Here is a 25684-nt window from a genome sequence, read left to right as displayed (position 1 = left end):
CAGGAGAGATCAGCCGTGAATGACAGATCTACATCTTATGAATGGAGGCCAGAACTCAGTATAGACCAGCCATGAATGACAGATCTACATCCCATCAATGGAGACCAGAACCCAGGAGTGACCAACAGTGAATGACAGATCTACATCTCATCAATGGAGACCAGATCCCAGACGAAGCAGAAACTGTCCATGAATGACAGATCTACATTCCATCATTGGAGACCAGACCAAAAATTCCAGCAAAGACTGACTGACAGATCTATATCTCATCAATGGAGACCAGACCACAGGTCCTAGCAGAGACTGACTGACAGATCTACATCTCATCAATGGAGACCAGACCACAGGTCCTAGCAGAGACTGACTGACAGATCTATATCTCATCAATGGAGACCAGACCACAGGTCCTAGCAGAGACTGACTGACAGATCTACATCTCATCAATGGAGACCAGACCACAGGTCCTAGCAGAGACTGACTGACAGATCTACATCTCATCAATGGAGATCAGAATCCAGGAGAGACCAGCCGTGAATAATAAATCTACATCTCATCAATGGAGCCCAGATCAATGGAGACCAGATTCCAATGGAGAAAACCATGAATGACAGATCTACAGTACATCCGATCTATGGAGACTATGTCCCAACAACCATGGATCTCATCAACAGAGTTCAGACCAGATTCCAAGAGAGAGCAACCATGACTTACAGATCTACATCCCAACAATGAAGACCAGATGCCGACAGAGATCAACCATGACTGAAAGATCTACAGTACATCCCATCAATGGAGCCCGGATCCCAAAAGACAGTTATTGAAGATGATGACATTCACAGAACAAAGACCACTTTTCCTGTCCTGTATATATGCACAGTACCACTTCTCCTGTATATATGGACATTGCACAGTACCACTTCTCCTGTATTTATGGACAGTGCACAGTACCACTTCTCCTGTATATATGGACATTGCACAGTACCACTTCTCCTGTATATATGGACAGTGCACAGTACCACTTTTCCTGTCCTGTATATATGCACAGTACCACTTCTCCTGTATATATGAGCAGTGCACAGTACCACTTCTCCTGTATATATGGACACTGCACAGTACCACTTCTCCTGTATTTATGGACAGTGCACAGTACCACTTCTCCTGTATATATGGACATTGCACAGTACCACTTCTCCTGTATTTATGGACAGTGCACAGTACCACTTCTCCTGTATATATGGACAGTGCACAGTACCACTTCTGTATATATGGACAGTGCACAGTACCACTTCTCCTGTCCTGTGTATATGGACATTGCACAGTACCACTTCTGTCCTGTGTATATGGACAGTGCACAGTACCACTTCTCCTGTATATATGGACAGTGCACAGTACCACTTCTCCTGTATATATGGACAGTGCACAGTACCACTTCTCCTGTCCTGTATATATGGGCACTGCACAGTATCACTTCTCCTGTCCTGTATATATGGGCACTGCACAGTATCACTTCTCCTGTCCTGTATATATGGACAGTGCACAGTACCACTTCTCCTGTCCTGTATATATGGACAGTGCACAGTACCACTTCTCCTGTCCTGTATATATGGACAGTGCACAGTACCACTTCTCCTGTCCTGTATATATGGACAGTGCACAGTACCACTTCTCCTGTATATATGGACAGTGTACAGTACCGCTTCCACTGTCCTGTATTTATGGACAGTGCACAGTACCACTTCTCCTGTATATATGGACATTGCACAGTACCACTTCTCCTGTGTATATGGACAGTGCACAGTACCACTTCTCCTGTATATATGGACAGTGCACAGTACCACTTCTCCTGTATGCTGGGGGTTATTCTCAATAGCCTATCCTTGTAGACCATGCACAGTACCTCTTCTTGTGCACCTGCTGCACCACTTGTATGGTATGTAACCTGACAGTCGCTGATGTTCTCAGCCCCTGGCTGTGTAAGGTCAGAGGTCACTGGCCACTCCGGGAACCCGGCTGACCCCTCACATCTCTGACCTCCGCTATCACAGTCGCCTCTGCATACTGCAGAAGGAGTGGTGACTGTGCCACCTCACCCCTGGTGATTTCCTGGCAGACATACAGGTCAGACCCCATTAGTCGCCTGGCACCACTGGTCTCTCCACCAGCGAGCCTGGCATTAGGTACTGCACATGGCGCTGGCTCCGCGCTGGAGGTGTGTCGGTGGGATTGGTGTCTCCGTGTGCTCAGGCATGACACATATGACATGTATGTAATTTGTGCTGGCTATGATGCCAGTCTATGTGCTGGCGCAGGGGATGGGGGATACACGTGGCACCTGCCATGAGCCCTTTGTTACAATGTTTAAGGTGTTGGCATGTTACACGACACATGGGTGATCAGCAGTGGTGGCTCCTGATCCCTGGACACATGGTGGCATGCACGCGGGCGCGCTTACCTGCAGATTTGGGGCACAGTCCTTCGGGAATCCTTCTGGATGGCAATGCCGCCTTCTTGTGCCTCTGACCTCCAAACAATGCACCTGCTCCTGCGCTCTCATCTCATCCTACAGCCGTCAGCACAATGCCAGTGAAGAGGGGGGATCCCCCCGATCCTGCCACATGGTCGGGGGTGCACTGCAGCACAGTATGTGAACGAGCCCCTAGGAGGCGGCAGGTTCTGCTCTTCTTACTTCCCAGACAAAGTTTATGTGTGTGAAACACGCGGGCTCCGCATTGTTCTGCCGCCCTTTATTCTGCTCTGCTGGAGTAACGGGAGGAGGAGGAGGAGGGGAGAGGAGCGCAGCTCTGAGGACACAGCACTAAGCTGTAAGCTCTTCAGCCCAGGGGGGACATATACTTATATATCGCCAGGTCATGACCATGGGGGGATAATCACTCGGGAGATGTCACTCAAACACAAGGCAGGATGCTCAATGGCAGCAATGTCTGGGATCAATCACAGGATCTGTCTGCATGTACGGTAGCACCTGGAGAGCGGGTCATCTGATAGGACCAGAGCAGATCCCGGATCTGTCCAGTATAAGGCGGCACCTGGAGAGCGGGTCATCTGATAGGACCAGAGCAGATCCCGGATCTGTCCAGTATAAGGCGGCACCTGGAGAGCGGGTCATCTGATAGGACCAGAGCAGATCCAGGATCTGTCCAGTATAAGGCGGCACCTGGAGAGCGGGTCATCTGATAGGACCAGAGCAGATCCCGGATCTGTCCAGTATAAGGCGGCACCTGGAGAGCGGGTCATCTGATAGGACCAGAGCAGATCCCGGATCTGTCCAGTATAAGGCGGCACCTGGAGAGCGGGTCATCTGATAGGACCAGAGCAGATCCCGGATCTGTCCAGTATAAGGCGGCACCTGGAGCTCGGGTCATCTGATAGGACCAGAGCAGATCCCGGATCTATCCAGTATAAGGCAGCACCTGGAGTGCGGGTCATCTGATAGGACCAGAGCAGATCCCGGATCTGTCCAGTATAAGGTAGCACCTGGAGAGCGGGTCATCTGATAGGACCAGAGCAGATCCCGGATCTATCCAGTATAAGGCAGCACCTGGAGTGCGGGTCATCTGATAGGACCAGAGCAGATCCAGGATCTGTCCAGTATAAGGCGGCACCTGGAGAGCGGGTCATCTGATAGGACCAGAGCAGATCCCAGATCTGTCCAGTATAAGGCGACACCTGTAGAGCGGGTCATCTGATAGGACCAGAGCAGATCCCGGATCTGTCCAGTATAAGGCGGCACCTGGAGAGCGGGTCATCTGATAGGACCAGAGCAGATCCCGGATCTGTCCAGTATAAGGCGACACCTGTAGAGCGGGTCATCTGATAGGACCAGAGCAGATCCCGGATCTGTCCAGTATAAGGCAGCACCTGGAGAGCGGGTCATCTGATAGGACCAGAGCAGATCCCGGATCTGTCCAGTATAAGGCGACACCTGTAGAGCGGGTCATCTGATAGGAGCAGAGCAGATCCCGGATCTATCCAGTATAAGGCGGCACCTGGAGTGCGGGTCATCTGATAGGACCAGAGCAGATCCCGGATCTGTCCAGTATAAGGCGACACCTGTAGAGCGGGTCATCTGATAGGACCAGAGCAGATCCCGGATCTGTCTGAAATAAGGCGACACCTGGAGAGCGGGTCATCTGATAGGACCAGAGCAGATCCCGGATCTGTCCAGTATAAGGCGACACCTGGAGAGCGGGTCATCTGATAGGACCAGAGCAGATCCCGGATCTGTCCAGTATAAGGCGACACCTGGAGAGCGGGTCATCTGATAGGACCAGAGCAGATCCCGGATCTGTCCAGTATAAGGCGACACCTGGAGAGCGGGTCATCTGATAGGATCAGAGCAGATCCCGGATCTGTCTGAAATAAGGCGGCATCAGGCAAATCTGTTCTCCGTTTGAGAGGACAATTTGTCCCTAGGCTGTAATATCAGTCACTGAACAGAAGAGGAATCTTTTGGGGATGAATATTCACGGTGACCTCTGTATGGAGGACGACGCTCATGTGGTCCCACACATGGTGGATGTGGTGAGATCAATGTGCCGCCATCATCGCCTCCAGGACTCCCTGTTCTTCATAGTTCTTACTGACATTGGCTGGATGCTGAGAGTCGTTGTCCTATTATAGAAGAAATGTAGAACTAAGCAATCAGCTCCCTGATGGTAGTGCATGATGGGTAAGGCTCTGCCTGGATTTCCCAGCATTGAGGACACCATAAAACCTGACCAGATCCTCGGATCCTCAATCCTCATGCAGAGGCCCTCTAAGTTTCTGTGGCTGACCATTGTTGACAGTCTTCAGCGATTCTTTGGCTTCTTCAGGAGCCCTAAAGCAGCACATACTGCTGTGACCGCTGAGAGGGACCCTGCTGATGCAACTGCCTGGTGTATGAGCATGGTCCCGTCCTGTCTCCTACACGGCTGGTGTCATCCAACATATAGAAATGATGGTATCGCCTGGGAGGTATGATGACCGGACTATAATCCTGCCCAATCCCTGACCGGACTAGTGACTGGCGGTGACGCGGCGGAAGGCGATGGCGGTCGAGCCTAATACTCATCTTATTCACACTTCTCTTCCGTCATTTAGAATTTTGTTAATTGGGGAAAAAACATTTTACATATCAAAGGTCAAAACAAAAAAGTGGAGGAAATTGATGTTGTGTCGAGGAGTTTACTGAGGAGCTGATAAAGCGGTGTCCCTGCGGCGCTGACATCTCCGGTGAGGGGTGACACATGGGGCCAGAAGAGATTCACCGATGTGCAGCAGGTGGGACGCAGCCTTTATACCATCGTACGGGAGAAGAGACGGCACATTGTTGATATATTATGGGAGAGGACAGGCACTGTGCGGGGTTATGGGGGCGCGGGGGGTTAATCTCACAGGCTGCTTCCTCTTCGCTCATCATCCTGACACATGGATGGGGGGGCTGCATTGTGTGGAGATGTTACTCCGAGCTCCCATCTATCCCCCTCCTCCCCGGCCCTCGTGTTTCTTAAACCCCTCAGAGTTTCCTTGACAACCAGGGGCGAACAGCGGCATCACAGGAGTTAAACCCGGCTCCTTATTGTGCAAATAGGCCCTAAAGAGGGGGGGGAGGGGAAGGTGCCGGACCATGGTCTCTACTGGCCTCCCCCTGTGCGGCTACCTCCCGGGCAACAACAGCAATAATGCCTATTATCCAATACAACATCCATCATCTTATATATATAATACCAACCATCCTACAGCATCCCATATATAATACCCATCATCCTATAGACTACCATATATATAATACCAACCATCCTACAGCATCCCATATATAATACCCATCATCCTATAGACTACCATATATATAATACCAACCATCCTACAGCATCCCATATATAATACCCATCATCCTATAGAATTTCATATATTAGCCAACATCCTATAGCATCCCATTTATAATAACCATCTTATAGAACCCCCTATATAATGCCCATCATCCTATAACATCCAATATATAATACCAATCATTCTATAGATTACCATATATAATCGCAATCATCCTATAGCAGATGTAATACCCATCATCCTATAGCATCCCATATATAATACCCCTAATTCTATAGACTACCATATATAATACCCATTATCCTATAGAATACCATGGGGTTTTAAGTAATAGATTGTATATACCTGTCTCCTACAGTCACCTCCCCCAGCCTGACATGGCTGATACCAGAGAGTAATAGATTGTATATACCTGTCCTACAGTCACCTCCCCCCCAGCCTGACATGGCTGATACCAGAGAGTAATAGATTGTATATACCTGTCCTACAGTCACCTCCCCTCCAGCCTGACATGGCTGATACCAGAGAGTAATAGATTGTATATACCTGTCCTACACCCCCCCCCCAGCCTGACATGGCTGATACCAGAGAGTAATAGATTGTATATACCTGTCCTACAGTCACCTCCCCCCCAAGCCTGACATGGCTGATACCAGAGAGTAATAGATTGTATATACCTGTCCTACACCCCCCCCCCCCCCCAGCCTGACATGGCTGATACCAGAGAGTAATAGATTGTATATACCTGTCCTACACCACCCCCCCCCCCAGCCTGACATGGCTGATACCAGAGAGTAATAGATTGTAACTCTTTTATTTTATATAAAAAAAAATACAAAACACAACCCGGCATATCGGCCATAACAATAAATCATAAACAAATGAAATAACAGAAATATAAACAATTCGTAACAAAATAGAACAGCCTATTCCGGCATATACAGATCCCATATACATAATATACATATAACCCTGTCTGGTCCAGGACACCATACAGTCACCTCTACACACATTATATACAGCCACATATATATACACATTATATACAACCACATAAAAATAACCCCCCCAAAAAAATAACCAAATAAGCAACAATATTCCACAAAACAGTCCAGCAATCTCCATAACCGACTGCATAAAACCAAGACAGGAAATGAAAATAATAAAATAACCAAACTCAACTTTTTTTTTTTTAAGACATAATCATAATATAATACCCCCCCCCCCCCCCCACCTCCCGGAACCCTCTGTATTAACAAATACAACTATAATACAATACAACAAAGCCCCTGCCCCCCAACCACCCATACCCCTCTGTACCAACAAATATACAACTATAATACAATACAACAAAGCCCCCGCCCCTCCACCTCCCATACTCCTCTGTACCCACATATATACAACTATAATATACTACAGCCCCCGCCCTCCCAACCTCCCATACCCCTGTATACCCACATATATACAACTATAATATACTACAGCCCCCACCCTCCCAACCTCCCATACCCCTCTATACCCACATATATACAACTATAATACAATACAACAAAGCCCCCGCCCCCCCAACCTCCCATATCCCTGTATACCCACATATATACAACTATAATACAATAGAACAAAGCCCCCGCCCCCCCAACCTCCCATATCCCTGTATACCCACATATATACAACTATAATACAATACAACAAAGCCCCCGCCCCCCCCACCTCCCATACCCCTGTATACCCACATATATACAACTATAATACAATACAACAAAGCCCCCGCCCCCCCACCTCCCATACCCCTCTGTACCCACATATATACAACTATAATATACTACAGCCCCCGCCCCCCCACCTCCCATACCCCTCTGTACCCACATATATACAACTATAATATACTACAGCCCCCGCCCCCCCCACCTCCCATACCCCTCTATTCCCACATATATACAACTATGATACAATATACCCTACATCATAACCCCCCAACCTCCATACTTTACATATCCCCAACACCATAGGCCACCCAGCAAACCCTCAGGGCTCAGGTTCGATGTCTGTAAGCCATCTACATCCTATCCATCACAAAAACAAAACAAAAATCTAAGGTGATAGCGTCAGCCCCTGACCAGGAAAGAGACTACTCGGCTAAGGCACCTTAAAGGAAATCCCCCTCCAAAGGGTCGATGCCTTAGATGCCTCCAACCTTTCATACTCCACCGAGCGCACCTTCACCAGGTCACCGAGCGTGTTCCTACAAACCTCATTCCCAGGGAGGATTTTCTGTCTCGTCGAAACTAAACACCGAGCGTGCCACGTGTGATACCTGACCACTACACTGACTAAGAATAAAGTGCAGCGGTCCCTACCGCCCAGGTCTTTGAACGTTCCATAGGTCCACTCACCATAGGAAAGGGCAGCCAGCCTCAGCCAGCCGATGGAAGCGCCCACCCTTTGATATACCTCTATATTAAAAGGACAATGAAGCAGGAAGTGATCCATATTCTCCAACGCTCCCCCACACTCCTCCCGAGGACACCCCTTCTCGTCAGAGTTCCTGTACTTCAGATTGTCCTTCACATATAGCCTACCATGGAAGCCGCGCCAGGTCAAATCCCAAAACTTTAGGGGGATCCTAGGTGAATTTAAAAGAGACAACCCAATCCCCTGATCCCCACCTGGGCAATCCTTGAGGGCCAGTGGTTTCTGGAAATGGCTCAGTAAGACCCTCTTGTCGAGGATTCTCCTCGGGAGAGTTCTCACCTCCCACATTCCCAGCCCCCACCGCCTGATCACCTTCAGAACCAGTGCAGCATAAGTCGGGAGATGCCCGTGTGGCGTGCGAAGATCCTTCACTCGACCGCCTATCTCCCATTCCTGGAAGAAAGGCTGAAACCATTTCCTGCAAGAGACTACCCACGGAGGAGCCCTCTCTTTCCAGAGGTTCGCAACATTAGTCTTTAAAAAGGTGTTTACTAAAAACACCACCGGGTTGACCATACCCAACCCGCCTAGTCTCCTTGTGCGGTAAGTCACCTCCCTCTTAACTAGGTTAAGCCTGTTCCCCCACAACATTAGGAAGAAGAGACCGTAGACCCGCGTCCAGAGGGGTTCCGGCAAAAGGCTCACACTGCCCAAGTAGACTAACAACTGGAGCAAGAAAGACTTGATCAAGAAGACCCTTTCCCTAAAAGTCAAAGACCAACCTTTCCACTGTTCCACTCTTTTGGAGACATCTTCCAGTCTGCTCTCCCAATTTCGTGTGGGGTAATCCCCGGGACCAAATTCGATGCCCAGAATTTTTGCAGATTCTTGGGGCACAGGGAGGGTGTCCGGGAGACAAAACTCAGGGTCTCCCCCTCCCAACCAAAGACTTTTGCACTTGTCGCAGTTGATTTTAGACCCCGATGCCTCCGAGTAGCAATCCACCTCTGACATCACCCATTCCGCCTCCCCCTGGGAAGAGACAAAAATGGAGACATCATCGGCGTACGCCACTACCCTCAAGGCAGAGTCCGGCACCGCCAGGTCCATCCTCACCCCCGCCAACGGTCCACCATCTATCCTTCGGAGGAAGGGGTCGATGGCGAACGCATAAAGCAGAGGGCTTAAAGGACAGCCCTGACGTACACCAGACTCCACCGCAAAAGGGCGGCCCACCCAACCGTTCACCAACGGAAAAGTCTCAGCCCCCGCGTACAATGTTCTCAGCCAATCCACGAACCTCCCCGGCAGACCGTATTTCAAAAGAGTAGACCAGAGGTACTCGTGATCAACCCGATCAAAAGCCTTAGCTTGGTCCAAGGACAGTAGAAACCCCTTCCAGTGACCAGCCCTACCCTGCTCCACGGCCTCGCGGACACCAAGCACAGCACTAAAAGTGCTACGACCGGGAACAGAGCAGTGCTGGGCCCCCGAAAGGAGCTGGGGTGCAAATTTCACCAACCTGTTGAATAACACTTTTGCCAGGATCTTTCTGTCCACATTAAGAAGCGCTATGGGACGCCAATTCTCAATGTGGGACGGGTCTTTACCCTTTGACAGGATGATCAGAGCCGACCTCCTCATCGACCTCGGCAGAGTGCCCGAGGAGAGAGACTCATTTATTACCTCAGTCAAGAGGGGAACCAAAGCGTCCTTAAAGGTCTTATAAAATTCGGACGTTAAGCCATCCGGCCCTGGTGACTTTTTGAGGGCGAGCCTCTCAATCGCCAGCCTGACTTCCTCTTCTCTGATCTTATCTGTCAAAACATTAAGAGAGGGGTCTACTCCTGAGCGGGAAATGGCATCAGCCAGGAAAGCCGACGTCTTGCCTCGATCGAGATCCCTCTTCCCCAAGAGATGCGAGTAGAAAGCTCTGATGACCTCCAAGATCCCTGATCTGGACTTGTTCAGAGATCCTGTACTATCGACCAGGCCTGACACAAACTTACAATCCACTGACATCTTACAGCTTCGACAAGGGTCGGGCGAGCGGTACTTCCCGAAATCCCTCTCGAAAACCAAAGATGTGTGTCTATCGTACTGGCACTTCTTCAGCAAAGACTTCACTCTGGAGATCTCCTCTCTGTCACCTCCATTCGAGACAAGGACCTCGAGTTTCCTCCTTAGTGCCTGATATAGGCGATCCCTATTCAGACTCCTAAGGTTCGCGGTCTGGCGGAAGAATTTCGCCGCCCGTTTTTTGAACATCTCCCACCACTCTGACTTAGTGCTGCATAAGTCCAGTAATGGTACCTGGCTCTGCAGAAACTCCTCAAAGGATTGTCTGATTTCCTCGACTTCCAGGAGAGACGAATTCAGCTTCCACAATCCCCTTCCCATCCTGGGGGTCTCTGAAACATTCAAAGAAAACATAATCAAACAGTGATCGGAGAATTCTACCTCCACCACCTGTAAAGGTGAAGAGACAGCCTCCTCCTTAACAAAAAAACCTATCTATCCTAGACCTGACCTCTCTACCCCTAAAATAGGTGAACCCACTGTGGTCTGGAGTATGTCGGATGTGGACATCCACCAGACGAGTCTCACTGGCTATGCTGTTCAGAGCGGCGCTATCATAACCTAGCCGATCTCTGGAGCCTCCTCTATCTCGGGACCTTGTTACAGCATTAAAGTCCCCTCCAAAGATGACCTGCCGGCTAGTAAAAAGTAGAGGCTTAATCCTCATAAAGAGACTCCTATTTAGTTTGTGGACGTTTATGAGGCGCAGCTCTTGTCCCTTCATGAGGACGTCTAATACCAGACATCGCCCCATTTCTAGCTCGATTACGAGTTTGCATTCAACCTGTGCGGTATTAAAAAGAACCGCCACCCCGCTATACGGCTCTGCCGCAAGAGACCAGTGAGAGGGGCCATGCCTCCACTCACGCTTTGCCTTATGGATGGTTGGTAGATCTGTAAGTCTGGTCTCTTGCAAAAAGAAAATGTCGGCCTGTATTCGACCGAGAAAATCAAAGGCCATAAATCTTGCCGTATCTGACTTTATCCTGGGGACGTTAATACCCGCCAGAGTCAACGGGGAGGGTGCCGCCATCATGGGTGATCAAGCTTGACAGCCCTCTTTTTCCCTCCCCCTTCCTTGTGCTTAATATCTTCATCAGACTTTCTTTCCTTCCCCCTTTTCAAGCACACAGACACATCCATATTTACAGGGCGTGTTCCCTCCTCCACACAAGTCACACTCTGCACCCCACATGGTCCTGAGACAGGTCCTCCCCCCGTTACCTGAGAGGAAGACCTGACACCCCTCAGAGACCTCACTTCAGACACCGGCACCGACTCCCCAGCCCCCTCATCAGAGGAGGAAATATCCCTGAGGGCCCGGTACCGGTTAGGGCAGCCCACCAGAGGGGAGCCAGTAGGTTCTTCCGCCGGTATCTGGACAAGGGTGAGGGGAACGGAATGATCCCACTCAAGGAAAGAAGACTCCTTCTTCTTCACCCTCTTACTCTTTTTTCTGGCACCCGATCTTCTCTTATTCTCTAGCCACTGTTTGCTTTCCTCATCCAGACTCTGCGGGAGAGGAGGTTGCAGTAGTGGCCCTCTCCTCCTCCTCTCTATCCAGTCTCCTGGACTCCTCCTCCAACTCACTGTCCCTCAGGTCCTCAGCAATCTCCACCACCTCAGGCTCAGGTACAGGAACCTCCTCAGCTGCCACCTGAGGTTCCCCCTCCCTTTGCCTCTGGCGTGTCTCCATACCCTTCAGCTTGGATGGTGTTAATTTTCTCTTCCCTGGACCAGTAGCCTCCCTGCCTCTGCTGGCACCCTCTCCGGTAGGGTCAGCCTCAGGGCTAACCCCAACTGAAGTTTGGACCGCATTGGCAAAGGAGACCGGACAGCAGCTGAAAGGGTGACCGAGATCACCACACAGGTTGCAACGAATGTCCCCACAGGCTGCGGCAAGATGTCCTATCCCTCCACACAGGGCGCATTTCTGCACCTTACATTGTGCACTAAAGTGTGTGGGGTCACCGCACCTATGGCAGACCTTCGGCTACCCCTGGTAGAAGACCAGAATCCTGTCCCTCCCCAAGAAAGTGGAAGAGGGAATGTGGGTGACAGAATTACCTGAAACCTTCAACTTGACCATGAAGGTCCAGGCCCCCGACCAGATACCAAACTCATCCCTGTTCTTCTGGGGAATGTTGACCACCTCTCCGTAACGCCCAATCCAGGTCATGATGTCTATGCAAGAAAGAGATTCGTTACATGTTAATACCGTCACTTTCTTGATGTTGTTCTGACGGGAGACTGCTTGGACAGCAAAGTCTCTCCATTCGGGTTCTATCTTTGCCAGCTCGTACCGAGACCAAAAAAGCTCAAGCCCTTCAGCCCGGACGAAACTGACATCGAAAATCGGCGAACCATGAGGATGTATCAGGGCAAAGATGTCATTAGCCCTGAAATCCATCTTGAGGAGGAGCTCCACTACTTTAGTTCTATTAGGACAGGGATCATTGCCCCTCCACCTAAGACGGACCACATTCCTCCTGGCCACCCCGGACCCGGCTGTGGGGAGTGACCATGACTCCTCCCCGCTCCTTTGCTCTCGGAAGGCGGCTAAGCCATGCCTCTCTATCCAGAAAGACAGCTTTACCTCTCTACCCTCTACAGTGATAGATCTATCCCCCCTCCGCAAGGCCTCCAAGAAGCGCCTTTGGGTGTCACTATTCCCAGGACCAGGGGGTGCAGCTCTCTCATACAGCCTATGTGCCTCGGCAGCAACACTCGCATAGCTCCTCACCGCTGCTGCCGGGGGTTCAGACGGACCAACCACACCAGCATCACTCTCCACAGGAACCATGCATCCATCCCCTCCACTCATCCTCCGATCCCCAACATCCATCCTCTCATCATCTTCCCCATCCTCCCTCGCTCCCTCTCCACCATTCACACCACCATTCAGTCCTGGACCAGAAGGCACAGACAGGGTAATGCAAGGAGTGACCTCAGCTTCCCCGGGGGAACCTGGCAAGTCTCCGTCCGTTGCTGTAACAGCAGTAGGCTTCAACTTCTCGCCAGGAACCCCCTCCACCTCACCGGTCACATGACTCGTCGCCATCTTTACAGCAGTAGTTAGTCTGGATGCTTTCACAACCCCACCATCAGCAGCATGTTTAGTCTCTTGCATGGTCCCAGTACGTGTGCCACCTGTCCCAGCAGGTGCCACCTGTCCCAGCAGCCGACACGGTTCCCCCACTAGAAACCACCACAGGTGACACCCCGACAGCAGACCCCACCGCAGAGCCTGCTTTACCGCCCGGCACCCCGTGGCACCGCTCACCTGCGCCTTTGCTCCTAATCTCTGACACAGGGTCCACAGCCTTAACCTTGTCCGATTTGCTGTGGCCCCCGATGCCAGAGACATGCAGCCTCCCGCTGGGCCGCCAACCTTCCCAACAATGTCCGGCTTCACAGCCGTAATCGCCCTGACACTCTTACTGCTACCACAAGCCGAAACAGCATCATGTGATGTTACTGAGGGAACCTTCATACTCTGCCCACCGCTCATCCCCTGCCCACCACAGGGCACCTACTAGGTGGAGCTGGGGAAAGGGGGGCATTAGATGGAGACTCACCCCTTTCTGGTCCAACCGCCCGCACCGGAGATTCCATCTGTACGATGGCCGCCATCAGGTCCCCTCCTGGGTCGCTGCCGTCACCGTCTGGGCCTCTGGGTCCTGGAGCTGAGGGCTGTCCGGGGCAGATCCCACTCTGGGACATCTGGGTCACATCAGGAGCCTCGGCCTCCTCCGCTCTCTCCATGTAGTCACTCTGGCTTAACCCCTTGTTCATTTGGTCAAACCTGGCCTGGTTCAGCAGCTTCTCCTGGAAGGGCCCGCTGTTCCTCTGAATGTCCATGTTTTTCTTTTCCAGTAAGTTAATTTCGGATTTTATTCTCATTATCAGCTTGTTGGCCTCCGTGCGCTTCCGTCCTGACGTGTTGGTCACCTGGACTCGGGCGCATTGCAGCTCAGCACGCAGTTTGCACAGTTCTTTGCCATTCAGTTCATAGCTCTTAAGAAAATAGGCAATTCTGGATCCATTAACGTCAGTCGTCTCCTCAGGGCTCCTCACACCCCAGTCCTTCACCTCCAGCACAGCCTCCCGGCTATAGCTAGAAACCAGAGGGGGGGCAGAGGCAGCATCACTGCGACCCCCGCCAGATCTCCGTACCCCCTCCGAATAGGCCAGTTGCTGTGCACCACCCGTCCCCGCCGGCCTACCCCGGGAAACAGAGGCCTGGGACTCGCCTTCCTCCTGCATCCCAAAGCCAACTCCCCCCCCCAGGCAGAAGGGAGCAGGCCTCAGGCACCAGACTCAGAGCGATCCCAGCAGCAGAGAGCTCCACCTGCACCACCACACCTGACCAGGAGAGGAATCAGCTGTCACCTCCCCTCCCCCAGCCTGACATGGCTGATACCAGAGAGTAATAGATTGTATATACCTGTCCTACACCCCCCCCCCCCCAGCCTGACATGGCTGATACCAGAGAGTAATAGATTGTATATACCTGTCCTACAGTCACCTCCCCAGTCTGACATGGCTGATACCAGAGAGTAATAGATTGTATATACCTGTCCTACACCCTCTCCCCCCCAGCCTGACATGGCTGATACCAGAGAGTAATAGATTGTATATACCTGTCCTACACACACCCCCAGCCTGACATGGCTGATACCAGAGAGTAATAGATTGTATATACCTGTCCTACACCCCCCCCCCCAGCCTGACATGGCTGATACCAGAGAGTAATAGATTGTATATACCTGTCCTACAGTCACCTCCCCCCCACCCCCCAGCCCGACATGGCTGATACCAGAGAGTAATAGATTGTATATACCTGTCCTACATCCCCCCCCCCCAGCCTGACATGGCTGATACCAGAGAGTAATAGATTGTATATACCTGTCCTACAGTCACCCCCCCAGCCTGACGTGGCTGATACCAGAGAGTAATAGATTGTATATACCTGTCCTACAGTCACCCCCCCAGGCTGACATGGCTGATACCAGAGAGTAATAGATTGTATATACCTGTCCTACAGTCACCCCCCCCCCAGCCTGACATGGCTGATACCAGAGAGTAATAGATTGTATATACCTGTCCTACAGTCACATCCCTCTCTTGCTGTCTGTGAATGGGGACATTGTTCTGTGTTGCTTTCTTCCGCACGTAGCTGCAGGTTTGTTACAGTGTATCAGTGTAGACAATCCCCTGTGAGCTCTGTCAGTCCCTGTATTGATAGAGTTGGGGTGCGGACACCCGGTTATAGGGGTGACATAGTATTTGGGCCCCATCCCCCGGCCGCTGGGAAGATTATTCCAGCCATTAGCCCCGCATGACAGGCTCCATTGTTCGGCCACAATCAGCCACCGCCGCCATTGTCCACTTCCCGGTTCCCTGACCCCGGCCGGAGAGAGTTATGGCCGCGTCCGGGAAGAGAGAGTGAACAGGTCAGACTGCTAATGAGAGCCCAGATCTGACCCCCAGGGACCCCTACTGAGAGCCCAGATCTGACCCCCAGGGGCCCCTACTGAGAGCCCAGATCTGACCCCCAGGGGCCCCTACTGAGAGCCCAGATCTGACCCCCAGGGGCCCCTACTGAGAGCCTAGATCTGACCCCCAGGGGCCCCTACTGAGAGCCTACATCTGACCCCCAGGGGCCCCTACTGAGAGCCTAGATCTGACCCCCAGGGGCCCCTACTGAGAGCCCAGATCTGACCCCCAGGGGCCCCTACTGAGAGCCTAGATCTGACCCCCAGGGGCCCCTACTGAGAGCCCAGATCTGACCCCCAGGAGCAGAGGAAATTCACCCTCTGAGGTGGGGACAGTGGCCTAGAGCATATCTACATCATATACTACTGTATCTAAGCCTCTCATGTGTGATACTGCCTAAGAGAAGTGCTATGGTGCGATCATATGGTAAGATTCACTCTGTTGCCCATAGCAACCAATCAGCTTTTATAGCAGCCAATCACAGCTCCCATAGTAACCAGTCACAACCCAGCTTTCATTGTTTTGAAGCATTATGGGACCAGAAAGCTGAGCTGTGGTTGGTTGCTATGGGAACCATGACTGGTTGCTATGGACAGTGTGTATTATAACACTGTATTATACGGAGGATCATTAATCTGTCCGATCAGGCCGATTATCCCTCCGTGTAATAAAGACAACGATCAGGCAAGGAGCTGATCTTTGTAGTTGTTTAAACCTGCTAAAAAATAAAACAGGAAGGGCTGCACGGACATCACAACTCATAATATATATATGTATATATACACACACACACACCGCAAGGATTACACAGACATCACTATCTACAGCAAGGGCTGCACAGACATCACTACTCATAATATATATATATATATATATATATATATATATATATATATATATACACACACACACACACCGCAAGGACTACACAGACATCACTATCTATGTACAGCAAGGGCTGCACAGACCACTAACAATACATATATATTTATGTACACACACACACACACAGCAAGGGCTGCACGGACATCACTATATCTATATAGCAATCGCTGCGTGGACTTCACTAACGAGATACATATATATATATACACATATATATACAGCAAGGGTTTACAGACATCACTAATGATATACACAGCAAGGGCAGCACGGACATCACTAACAATATATCTATACAGCAAGGGATGCACGGACATCACACATATATATATATATATATATATATATATATATATTGTGGACATGTCACGGGAAAAGTGCTCGAGGGGGTGTACATCTCACCCAGGTTAATACGGAGTGTGAGATGGTAAGTCCAGGAGGCATCTGTGCTCAGCAGTGTTATGCTGCTGAGCTATTATTTATTATTGCCGGGCCTGGACTTACATGGAATGGCAGATAGGTTTTGGTAGTGGGATTTGCCATTCCCTCCCCCCGATCCAGGTCAGGTTTTGGGGTCAGGTGTCTCTGGCCCTAATCAAGCCTGACAGAGAAAAGCCCTGCAGAGGATCCTTGGTTTGCTCTCAGACAGGAGTGAACAGCCTGGGTGAAGGCTGCGGCTTCACTCCAAAAACAGCCAAGCAACATGGAGGAGATGATGAAGCAGTTAATGCAAGTGAGTTTGCAGCAACAACAGGCTCTGACAGACGCTAACCTGCGCCATGAACAGACAATGGCTGCACAACAGAGACTTATTGAGCACCTAATAGCAAAGCAAGAGGCGCCTGCAGGTACTAATCCCCAGCTGGTGGCAGCAGCCGCGCCAGAGACTTTGTCTGTGAAAAGAGCCGTGCAGCAAGCGCTGCAAAAGATGACTGCGGATGATGATATTGAGGCCTACTTAACTGTCTTTGAGCGGGTGGCTGAGAGAGAGAAGTTACCCTCCACTGAGTGGGCAGAAGTGATTGCGCCCTATTTAACAGGCGAACCTCAAAAGGCCTATTATGACCTCAGTGAGCAAGAGGTCAAAGACTATCCTCGGCTAAAAGCAGAGATACTCGCCCAACTAGGAGTTACTGCTGCTGTCCGTGCCCGGAGAGTCCGCAACTGGAGCTACAGTCTGGACAAGTCAGCGAGGTCCCAGATGTACGACCTGATCCATTTGGCAAGAAAGTGGTTGGAGCCAGACACCTCTACTCCTGCCCAGATCCTAGAGAGGGTCGTGAAGGATCGCTACCTCCGTGCCCTTCCTGCTGATCTACAACGCTGGGTGGGACAAGGCGACCCTAGGAGTGCCGACGAACTCGTCAGCCTTGTGGAGAGGTTCCAGGCGACCGAGGACTACCTCCGTGATGTTCCTGCAGCACCTTCACCTCCACGGAGTGCCAGATCTGTGCCATCGGCTGGTAAGAGACTTCCATCTATTGGGGGAGTGTGGAGGGGTGCTGATAGAGGGAAGAGCGCTCAGGAGGTGTCTCAGGGGAAAAAGACTGGTGGTGGTCCCCGGTGGCTAAGTGGCCCTAAAAAGGACTCCCTGCCAAGGAGACCAGGCCCTATCCAGTGCTGGAGATGCCATGAGACGGGACATATGTCTGCCCATTGCCCTCTTACCACTGAGCCCATGGAGTGTGACGCTAGCCGGCGTCAGTCGCTATTTGCGGAGCCGTCTTTTGTTGCAGTCACGGGACTAGAGACTGAACCACAAGTCTGCAACATTACGGTCAATGACTTCCCTGTTGCGGCGTTGCTGGACTCAGGAAGCCTTGTCACCTTGGTGCATGCCAGCCTGGTGACTGGGGACTTGGTGCCAGAAAGACATATGAGTGTGGTGTGCATACATGGTGATACAAAGGTTTACCCTATAGTACTGGCTAATGTCGGGACTGAACTAGGCACGGTACAGTATGAAGTGGGTGTGGTTAAAAACCTTATGCATAATGTGATATTGGGGCGTGATTTTCCTTTGTTCTGGGCTCTATGGGGAAAACAACAATCCCCTGAAAGGAGTGAGGAGACCCCTAAGTCTATTGCATTACCCACGGTCAATGATAAAAATGTACAGGATGAAAATGATGCTTTTCCTTTGCAGGTCCTGGCTGGTGAGGAAGAGGCTCCTCCCACTGCGCAGAATGTTCCAGACTTAGAGGTGTCTAGGGATAATTTTGGTACTGCACAATTACAGGACCCCACTCTCAGAAATGCGAGAGAGCAGGTCACTGTTATGAATGGGACCTCAGGAACCAGAAGCTGAGAGAAAGTTTCCACATTTTTCTATGACTAATGATCTCTTCTATAGAGTCACTAGGATTAATGATGAGGTGGTGGAACAGCTTCTGGTGCCTAAGTCGTACCGGCGACAGGTACTCGACATGGCCCATAATCATGTCCTTGGGGGCCACTTGGGGACGGATAAAACACAGGAGAGAGTCCTCCAGAGGTTTTATTGGCCTGCGATTTATGCTGACATAAAAAAATACTGTGAGTCGTGCCCCACTTGTCAGCTTAGCGCTCCAGTGTCGCATTTCCGCAGTCCTTTGTTCCCACTCCCCATCATAGAGGTACCTTTTGACCGGATCGCAATGGACTTGGTGGGCCCCATTGTAAAGTCGGCTAGGGGACACCAGTACATTCTAGTTGTGTTGGACTACGCGACCCGCTATCCTGAGGCTGTACCCCTAAGAAACACTGCCTCTAAAACCATTGCACGGGAATTGTTTTATATGTTTTCCAGGGTGGGGATCCCCAAGGAAATCTTGACCGACCAAGGTACCCCATTTGTGTCAAAGGTAATGAAAGAGCTATGCAAACTGTTTAAAATCTCACACCTACGTATCTCTGTATATCACCCACAGACAGACGGGTTAGTGGAGAGGTTTAATAAAACCCTGAAACATATGTTAAAGAAAGTGGTGGAAAAGGATGGTCGTGATTGGGATCACTTACTACCTTACCTGATGTTTTCTATTAGGGAAGTACCCCAAGCGTCCACAGGGTTCTCTCCCTTCGAGTTGGTCTATGGTCGTCACCCTAGGGGTTTGTTGGATATAGCGAAAGAGACATGGGAAAGTGAGTCCACCCCATACAAGAGTGTTATAGAACATGTAGCACAAATGCAGGACCGTATAGCCACTGTAATGCCCCTAGTAAGGGAACACCTCCAGAGGGCGCAAGAGGGCCAAAGCAGAATTTACAATCGTTCTGCCAGAATCAGGACATTCAGCCCAGGTGACCGGGTCCTCATTCTTGTTCCCACGGTAGAAAGCAAATTCTTAGCAAAGTGGCAGGGTCCCTATGAAATTGTAGAGAAGATCAGTGAGGTCAACTACAAGGTACACCAACCAGGTAGAAGGAAGCCTTTCCAAGTTTATCACATAAACCTGATCAAGCCCTGGAAAGACAGGGAATCCTTGGTGGCGACAAAGCCTGTTGGTCATCTGTCACCACCAATCCCTCCGGTCAGGATTGGTGACACCCTATCAGTGTCCCAGAAGCAGGAAGCTAAGGAGTTCCTGCAGAGAAATAAAGACAAGTTTTCTGACCTCCCAGGGCGTACGCATCTCATTCATCATCACATTGAAACTGAGCCTAGAAGCAGAGTAAACCTGAAGCCCTATAGGATACCAGAAGCACGGAGGGAGGCGGTATCATCTGAGGTAAAACGTATGCTTGACCTAGGGGTCATTGAGGTGTCCCAGAGCGAGTGGTCCAGCCCGATTGTGTTAATCCCAAAGCCCAATGGAACTTGGAGGTTCTGTAATGACTTTAGAAAGTTAAATGAGATCTCCAAGTTCGATGCCTACCCCATGCCCAGGGTAGATGAGTTGATAGAAAGGATGGGTAATGCCAGGTACATAACTACCCTCGATCTCACTAAGGGATACTGGCAGATCCCACTCACTCCTGAGGCTAGAGAGAAGACTGCATTCTCCACCCCTGATGGGCTCTTCCAATACGTAGTGATGCCATTCGGGTTACATGGAGCCCCTGCCACTTTTCAGAGGTTGATGGACTTGATTCTGCGACCACATCGTGATTACTCCGCTGCCTACCTCGATGATGTGGTCATTTTTAGCCCGGATTGGGAAAGTCACCTCTGTAAGGTCCAGGCGGTGTTAGATGCCATAAGTGATGCGGGGTTAACCATCAATGCAGAGAAGTGTGCACTAGCCTTAGAGGAGGCCAAATACTTGGGCTACATTATTGGGAGGGGGTTAGTGAAACCACAACTAAATAAAATCGAGGCAATACAGAATTGGCCTCAACCCCTCACAAAGAAACAGGTCAGAGCTTTCCTGGGTATTACGGGCTATTACCGTAGGTTTGTGCCAAATTTTGCGTCAGTTGCAGCCCCACTAACTGACCTGACAAAGGGTGCGAAGTCCGCAATGGTGACATGGACTCCAGAGGCCGAGAAGGCTTTTCAAAGCCTTAAAGGGGTAGTCCACCCAAAAAAAATTTCTTTCAAATCAACTGCTGCCATGAAGTGACAGAGATTTGTAATTTACTTCTATTAAAAAATCTCAAGCCTTCCAGTACTTATTAGCTGCTGTATGCCCAACAGGAAGTTGTATTATTTCCAGTCTGGAGAGCAGGAGGGGTTTTCTATGGGGATTTGCTCCTGCTTTGGACAGTTCCTGACATGGACAGAGGAGGCAACAGAGAGCACTGGGTCAGACCGGAAAGAAAACACCACTTCCTGCTGGACATACAGCAGCTAATAAGTACTGGAAGACTTAAGATTTTTTAATAGAAGTGAATTACAAATCTCTGGCACTTTATGGCACCAGTTGATTTGAAAGAAAAATTTTTTGGGTGGACTACCCCTTTAAGTCTGCCCTGTGCCAACACCCTGTGCTAGTTACCCCTGACTTTAGGCGAGAGTTTCTAGTACAGACAGACGCCTCTAACACAGGGTTAGGTGCCGTCCTCTCACAGGTCGTGAATGGCGAGGAGCACCGGTGATGTACTTAAGTAGGAAGCTATCCCCGGCCGAGAAAAACTACGCCATTGTGGAGCGAGAGTGTCTGGCAGTGAAGTGGGCCCTAGAGTCCCTGAGGTACTACTTGCTAGGCAGGAAATTCAGTTAGTGACAGACCATGCCCCCCTAACATGGATGAAGCTAAACAAGGTGAAAAACGCAAGGGTGACTAGATGGTTTCTGTCCCTACAAAACTTCAATTTCACTGTGGAACACCGGCCAGGGAAATTACAGGCAAATGCTGACGCCCTATCAAGGGTACACTGTCTGTGGGGACAGAATGCTCAGCCCTCCGGTCTGAAGAAGAGGGGGGGGATATGTGGACATGTCACGGGAAAAGTGCTCGAGGGGGTGTACATCTCACCCAGGTTAATACGGAGCGTGAGATGGTGAGTCCAGGAGGCATCTGTGCTCAGCAGTGTTATGCTGCTGAGCTATTATTTATTATTGCCGGGCCTGGACTTACATGGAATGGCAGATAGGTTTTGGTAGTGGGATTTGCCATTCCCTCCCCCCGATCCAGGTCAGGTTTTGGGGTCAGGTGTCTCTGGCCCTAATCAGCCTGACAGAGAAAAGCCCTGCAGAGGGTCCTTGGTTTGCTCTCAGAGAGGAGTGATCAGCCTGCATGGTGTGTTCGCTGGGAGCTGGGGCTTATGCACACCCTGCAATATTACCTGCCAAGTGAAGTGACAGAGAGGTAACCTGCTGTATTAGTAAGCGCCCAGACGGGCAGGACTTTTTGTTTTGTTTATTCTCACTGCACGGTGTTGCTGTATTTACGTTGCTGGACCGTTTATGCTACAAATAAACACCAAAGCTGTTTTTAAGTCCAAGTTTGCTGCCTGAACTGTGTCCTAACACACCATCCCCCGGGAAGATCCCTACAATATATATATACACATATATATATATATATATATATACACATATATACCGTAAGGACTGCACAGACATCCCTATTACACATTCGTCAGCGCCGATGATTTTTCAGCTTATCGTTTCTTGGTCTTTATTATAAGGAGAGATAACCTGCAGATGGGCCTGATCGGGCAGACTCGCTCCTTGTAATAAGGCCCTTATATGTGTCCTCACCCCCTGGTGGGAAGAAGATAAAGGAGGGAATGCAGGGCTGGGTCAGTCCATTCACACATCCTGGGTGGTGATGCAGGGCTGGGTCAGTCCATTCACACATCCTGGGGGGTGATGCAGGGCTGGGTCAGTCCATTCACACATACTGGGGGGTGATGCAGGGCAGGGTCAGTCCATTCACACATCCTGGGGGGTGATGCAGGGCTGGGTCAGTCCATTCACACATCCTGGAAGGTGATGCAGGGCTGGGTCAGTCCATTCACACATCCTGGGGGGTGATGCAGGGCTGGGTCAGTCCATTCACACATTCTGGGGGGTGATGCAGGGCAGGGTCAGTCCATTCACACATCCTGGGGGGTGATGCAGGGCTGGGTCAGTCCATTCACACATCCTGGAAGGTGATGCAGGGCTGGGTCAGTCCATTCACACATCCTGGGGGGGTGATGCAGAGCTGGGTCAGTCCATTCACACATCCTGGGGGGTGATGCAGGGCTGGGTCAGTCCATTCACACATCCTGGGGGGTGATGCAGGGCTGGGTCAGTCCATTCACACATCCTGGGGGGTGATGCAGGGCTGGGTCAGTCCATTCACACATCCTGGGGGGTGATGCAGGGCTGGGTCAGTCCATTCACACATCCTGGGGGGGGGGGGGGGGTGATGCAGGGCTGGGTCAGTCCATTCACACATCCTAGGGGGTGATGCAGGGCTGGGTCAGTCCATTCGCACATCCTGGGGGGGTGATGCAGGGCTGGGTCAGTCCATTCACACATCCTAGGGGGTGATGCAGGGCTGGGTCAGTCCATTCACACATTCTGGGGGGTGATGCAGGGCAGGGTCAGTCCATTCACACATCCTGGGGGGTGATGCAGGGCTGGGTCAGTCCATTCGCACATCCTGGGGGGTGATGCAGGGCTGGGTCAGTCCATTCACACATTCTGGGGGGTGATGCAGGGCAGGGTCAGTCCATTCACACATCCTGGGGGGTGATGCAGGGCTGGGTCAGTCCATTCGCACATCCTGGGGGGTGATGCAGGGCTGGGTCAGTCCATTCACACATTCTGGGGGGTGATGCAGGGCTGGGTCAGACCATTCGCACATCCTGGGGGGTACACTCCATCTTGTTTATCTTTAGTAAATAATGTAAGAAGTAACTAAACACGTTCCCTGAACCTTCATATGACATCATCAAAGAGCAGGAGCAGCCACCGGGGGCAGTATCACACAGCTGTGCCCCCATAGTGAGAACCCCGACATCTCCCCCTCCATGACACCCAACACCCCGACATCCCCCCTCCATGACACCCCACACCCCGACATCCCCCCTCCATGACACCCAACACCCCGACATCTCCCCCCTCCATGACACCCCACACCCCGACATCTCCCCCCCTCCATGACACCCCACACCCCGACATCTCCCCCCCTCCATGACACCCAACCCCCCGACATCTCCCCCCTCCATGACACCCCACACCCCAACATCTCCCCCCTCCATGACACCCACACCCCGACATCTCCCCCATCCATGACACCCAACACCCCGACATCTCCCCCCCTCCATGACACCCCACACCCCGACATCTCCCCCCCTCCATGACACCCCACACCCCGACATCTCCCCCCTCCATGACACCCCACACCCCGACATCTCCCCCCTCCATGACACCCACACCCCGACATCTCCCCCCTCCATGACACCCAACACCCCGACATCCCCCCTCCATGACACCCCACACCCCGACATCTCCCCCCTCCATGACACCCAACACCACGACATCTCCTCCCTCCATGAAACCCAACACCCCGACATCTCACACCCCGACATCTCCCCCCCTCCATGACACCCCACACCCCGACATCTCCCCCCCTCCATGACACCCCACACCCCGACATCTCCCCCCTCCATGACACTCAACACCCCGACATCTCCCCCTCCATGACACCCCATACCCCAACATTTCCCCCCTCCATACAAAACACTGCCCCTTTACCTGCCAGCAGGGGTCACTGGGGTCTGGCAGGGAGGTCTCCATCATCTGGAGGCACAGCCACAGGGCGCGCACCTGCTCCCGCACCTCCGCCCTCCACAGCCTCCACAGCTCCCGACCTTCCTGCCTGCGGGGACAAGAGCAGATTAGTCAAGAGGATCACATGGACCCCTGTATAAGTAATGCACTGTGGGGCGCTTTTACTTGGACACTGGGGGGGCAGTATTACTTGGTTGCTGTAGGGCGGTATTACTTGGGCACTGGGGGGGGGGGGGGCGGAGGTATTACTTGGGCACTACAGGCGGCATTGCTTGAGCACTGGGGGCAGTATTACTTAGGCACTGGGGGGGGCAGTATTACTTGGGCACCGTGGCCATACAGTAATCATCCACGACCAGTTGGGGGCAGTAGTCGCTGATGTCTCTATGTGACGGCCCTGAGGCGCGGGCAGGTGGTGCGATCATCCCCCATAATCCGCTGGTTGACACAAACAATCACTTGATGCCTTCAGCTCTGCACTGGATCCTCCATCTAACGCTCCTAATCCCCAGTAATCCCCTCGGAGGCGCCATTCCCGGGATCTCTGCCATGGGGACCGGCATTATCGTCACTGATTAAGAGGCACTTTGCATCTGATCTTACAGGATGATACGGCAGCCATATATACAGACAGATCTGTGGGGGGAAACATTGAGTGCAGCCGTATACCAGAGAGGACGCACCAGGTGAAGATTATAAGAAGGTGGCTGATCTGCTCCGGAGTATCACAGCGACATCTGCTGGTCATTATGGATATTACAGGACTTTATGGTAAAATTCCAACCAAGGAAAACCCTCATCTCTGCAAAAGTAACAATCCAGTTCCAG

At 51.4% G+C, this 25684-nt stretch overlaps 1 protein-coding gene across 3 annotated transcripts in view; it reads right to left on the bottom strand.

Annotated features, from left to right (window-relative positions):
* LOC138782919 (microtubule-actin cross-linking factor 1, isoforms 6/7-like) overlaps window positions 1–24909 on the bottom strand; it is a 156703-nt gene extending 131794 nt beyond the window's left edge. The window contains exon 1 of one of the 3 annotated variants that reach the window (XM_069956902.1): window positions 24821–24909. The gene's annotated coding sequence lies outside the window, so the exon portion shown is untranslated. Of the gene's footprint in view, window positions 1–10557; window positions 10654–15426; window positions 15554–24820 lie in introns of those variants that run through there. The other 2 variants (XM_069956903.1, XM_069956905.1) reach the window with 2 other exon arrangements.
* Between the last annotated feature and the right edge of the window lie 775 nt (window positions 24910–25684).

This window comes from Dendropsophus ebraccatus, chromosome 2, assembly GCF_027789765.1.
Source record: "Dendropsophus ebraccatus isolate aDenEbr1 chromosome 2, aDenEbr1.pat, whole genome shotgun sequence".
NCBI classification, from domain to species: Eukaryota; Metazoa; Chordata; class Amphibia; order Anura; family Hylidae; genus Dendropsophus; species Dendropsophus ebraccatus.
The sequence above is the reverse complement of the archived record's forward strand: the minus strand, read 5'-3'. Positions and strand labels throughout refer to the sequence as shown.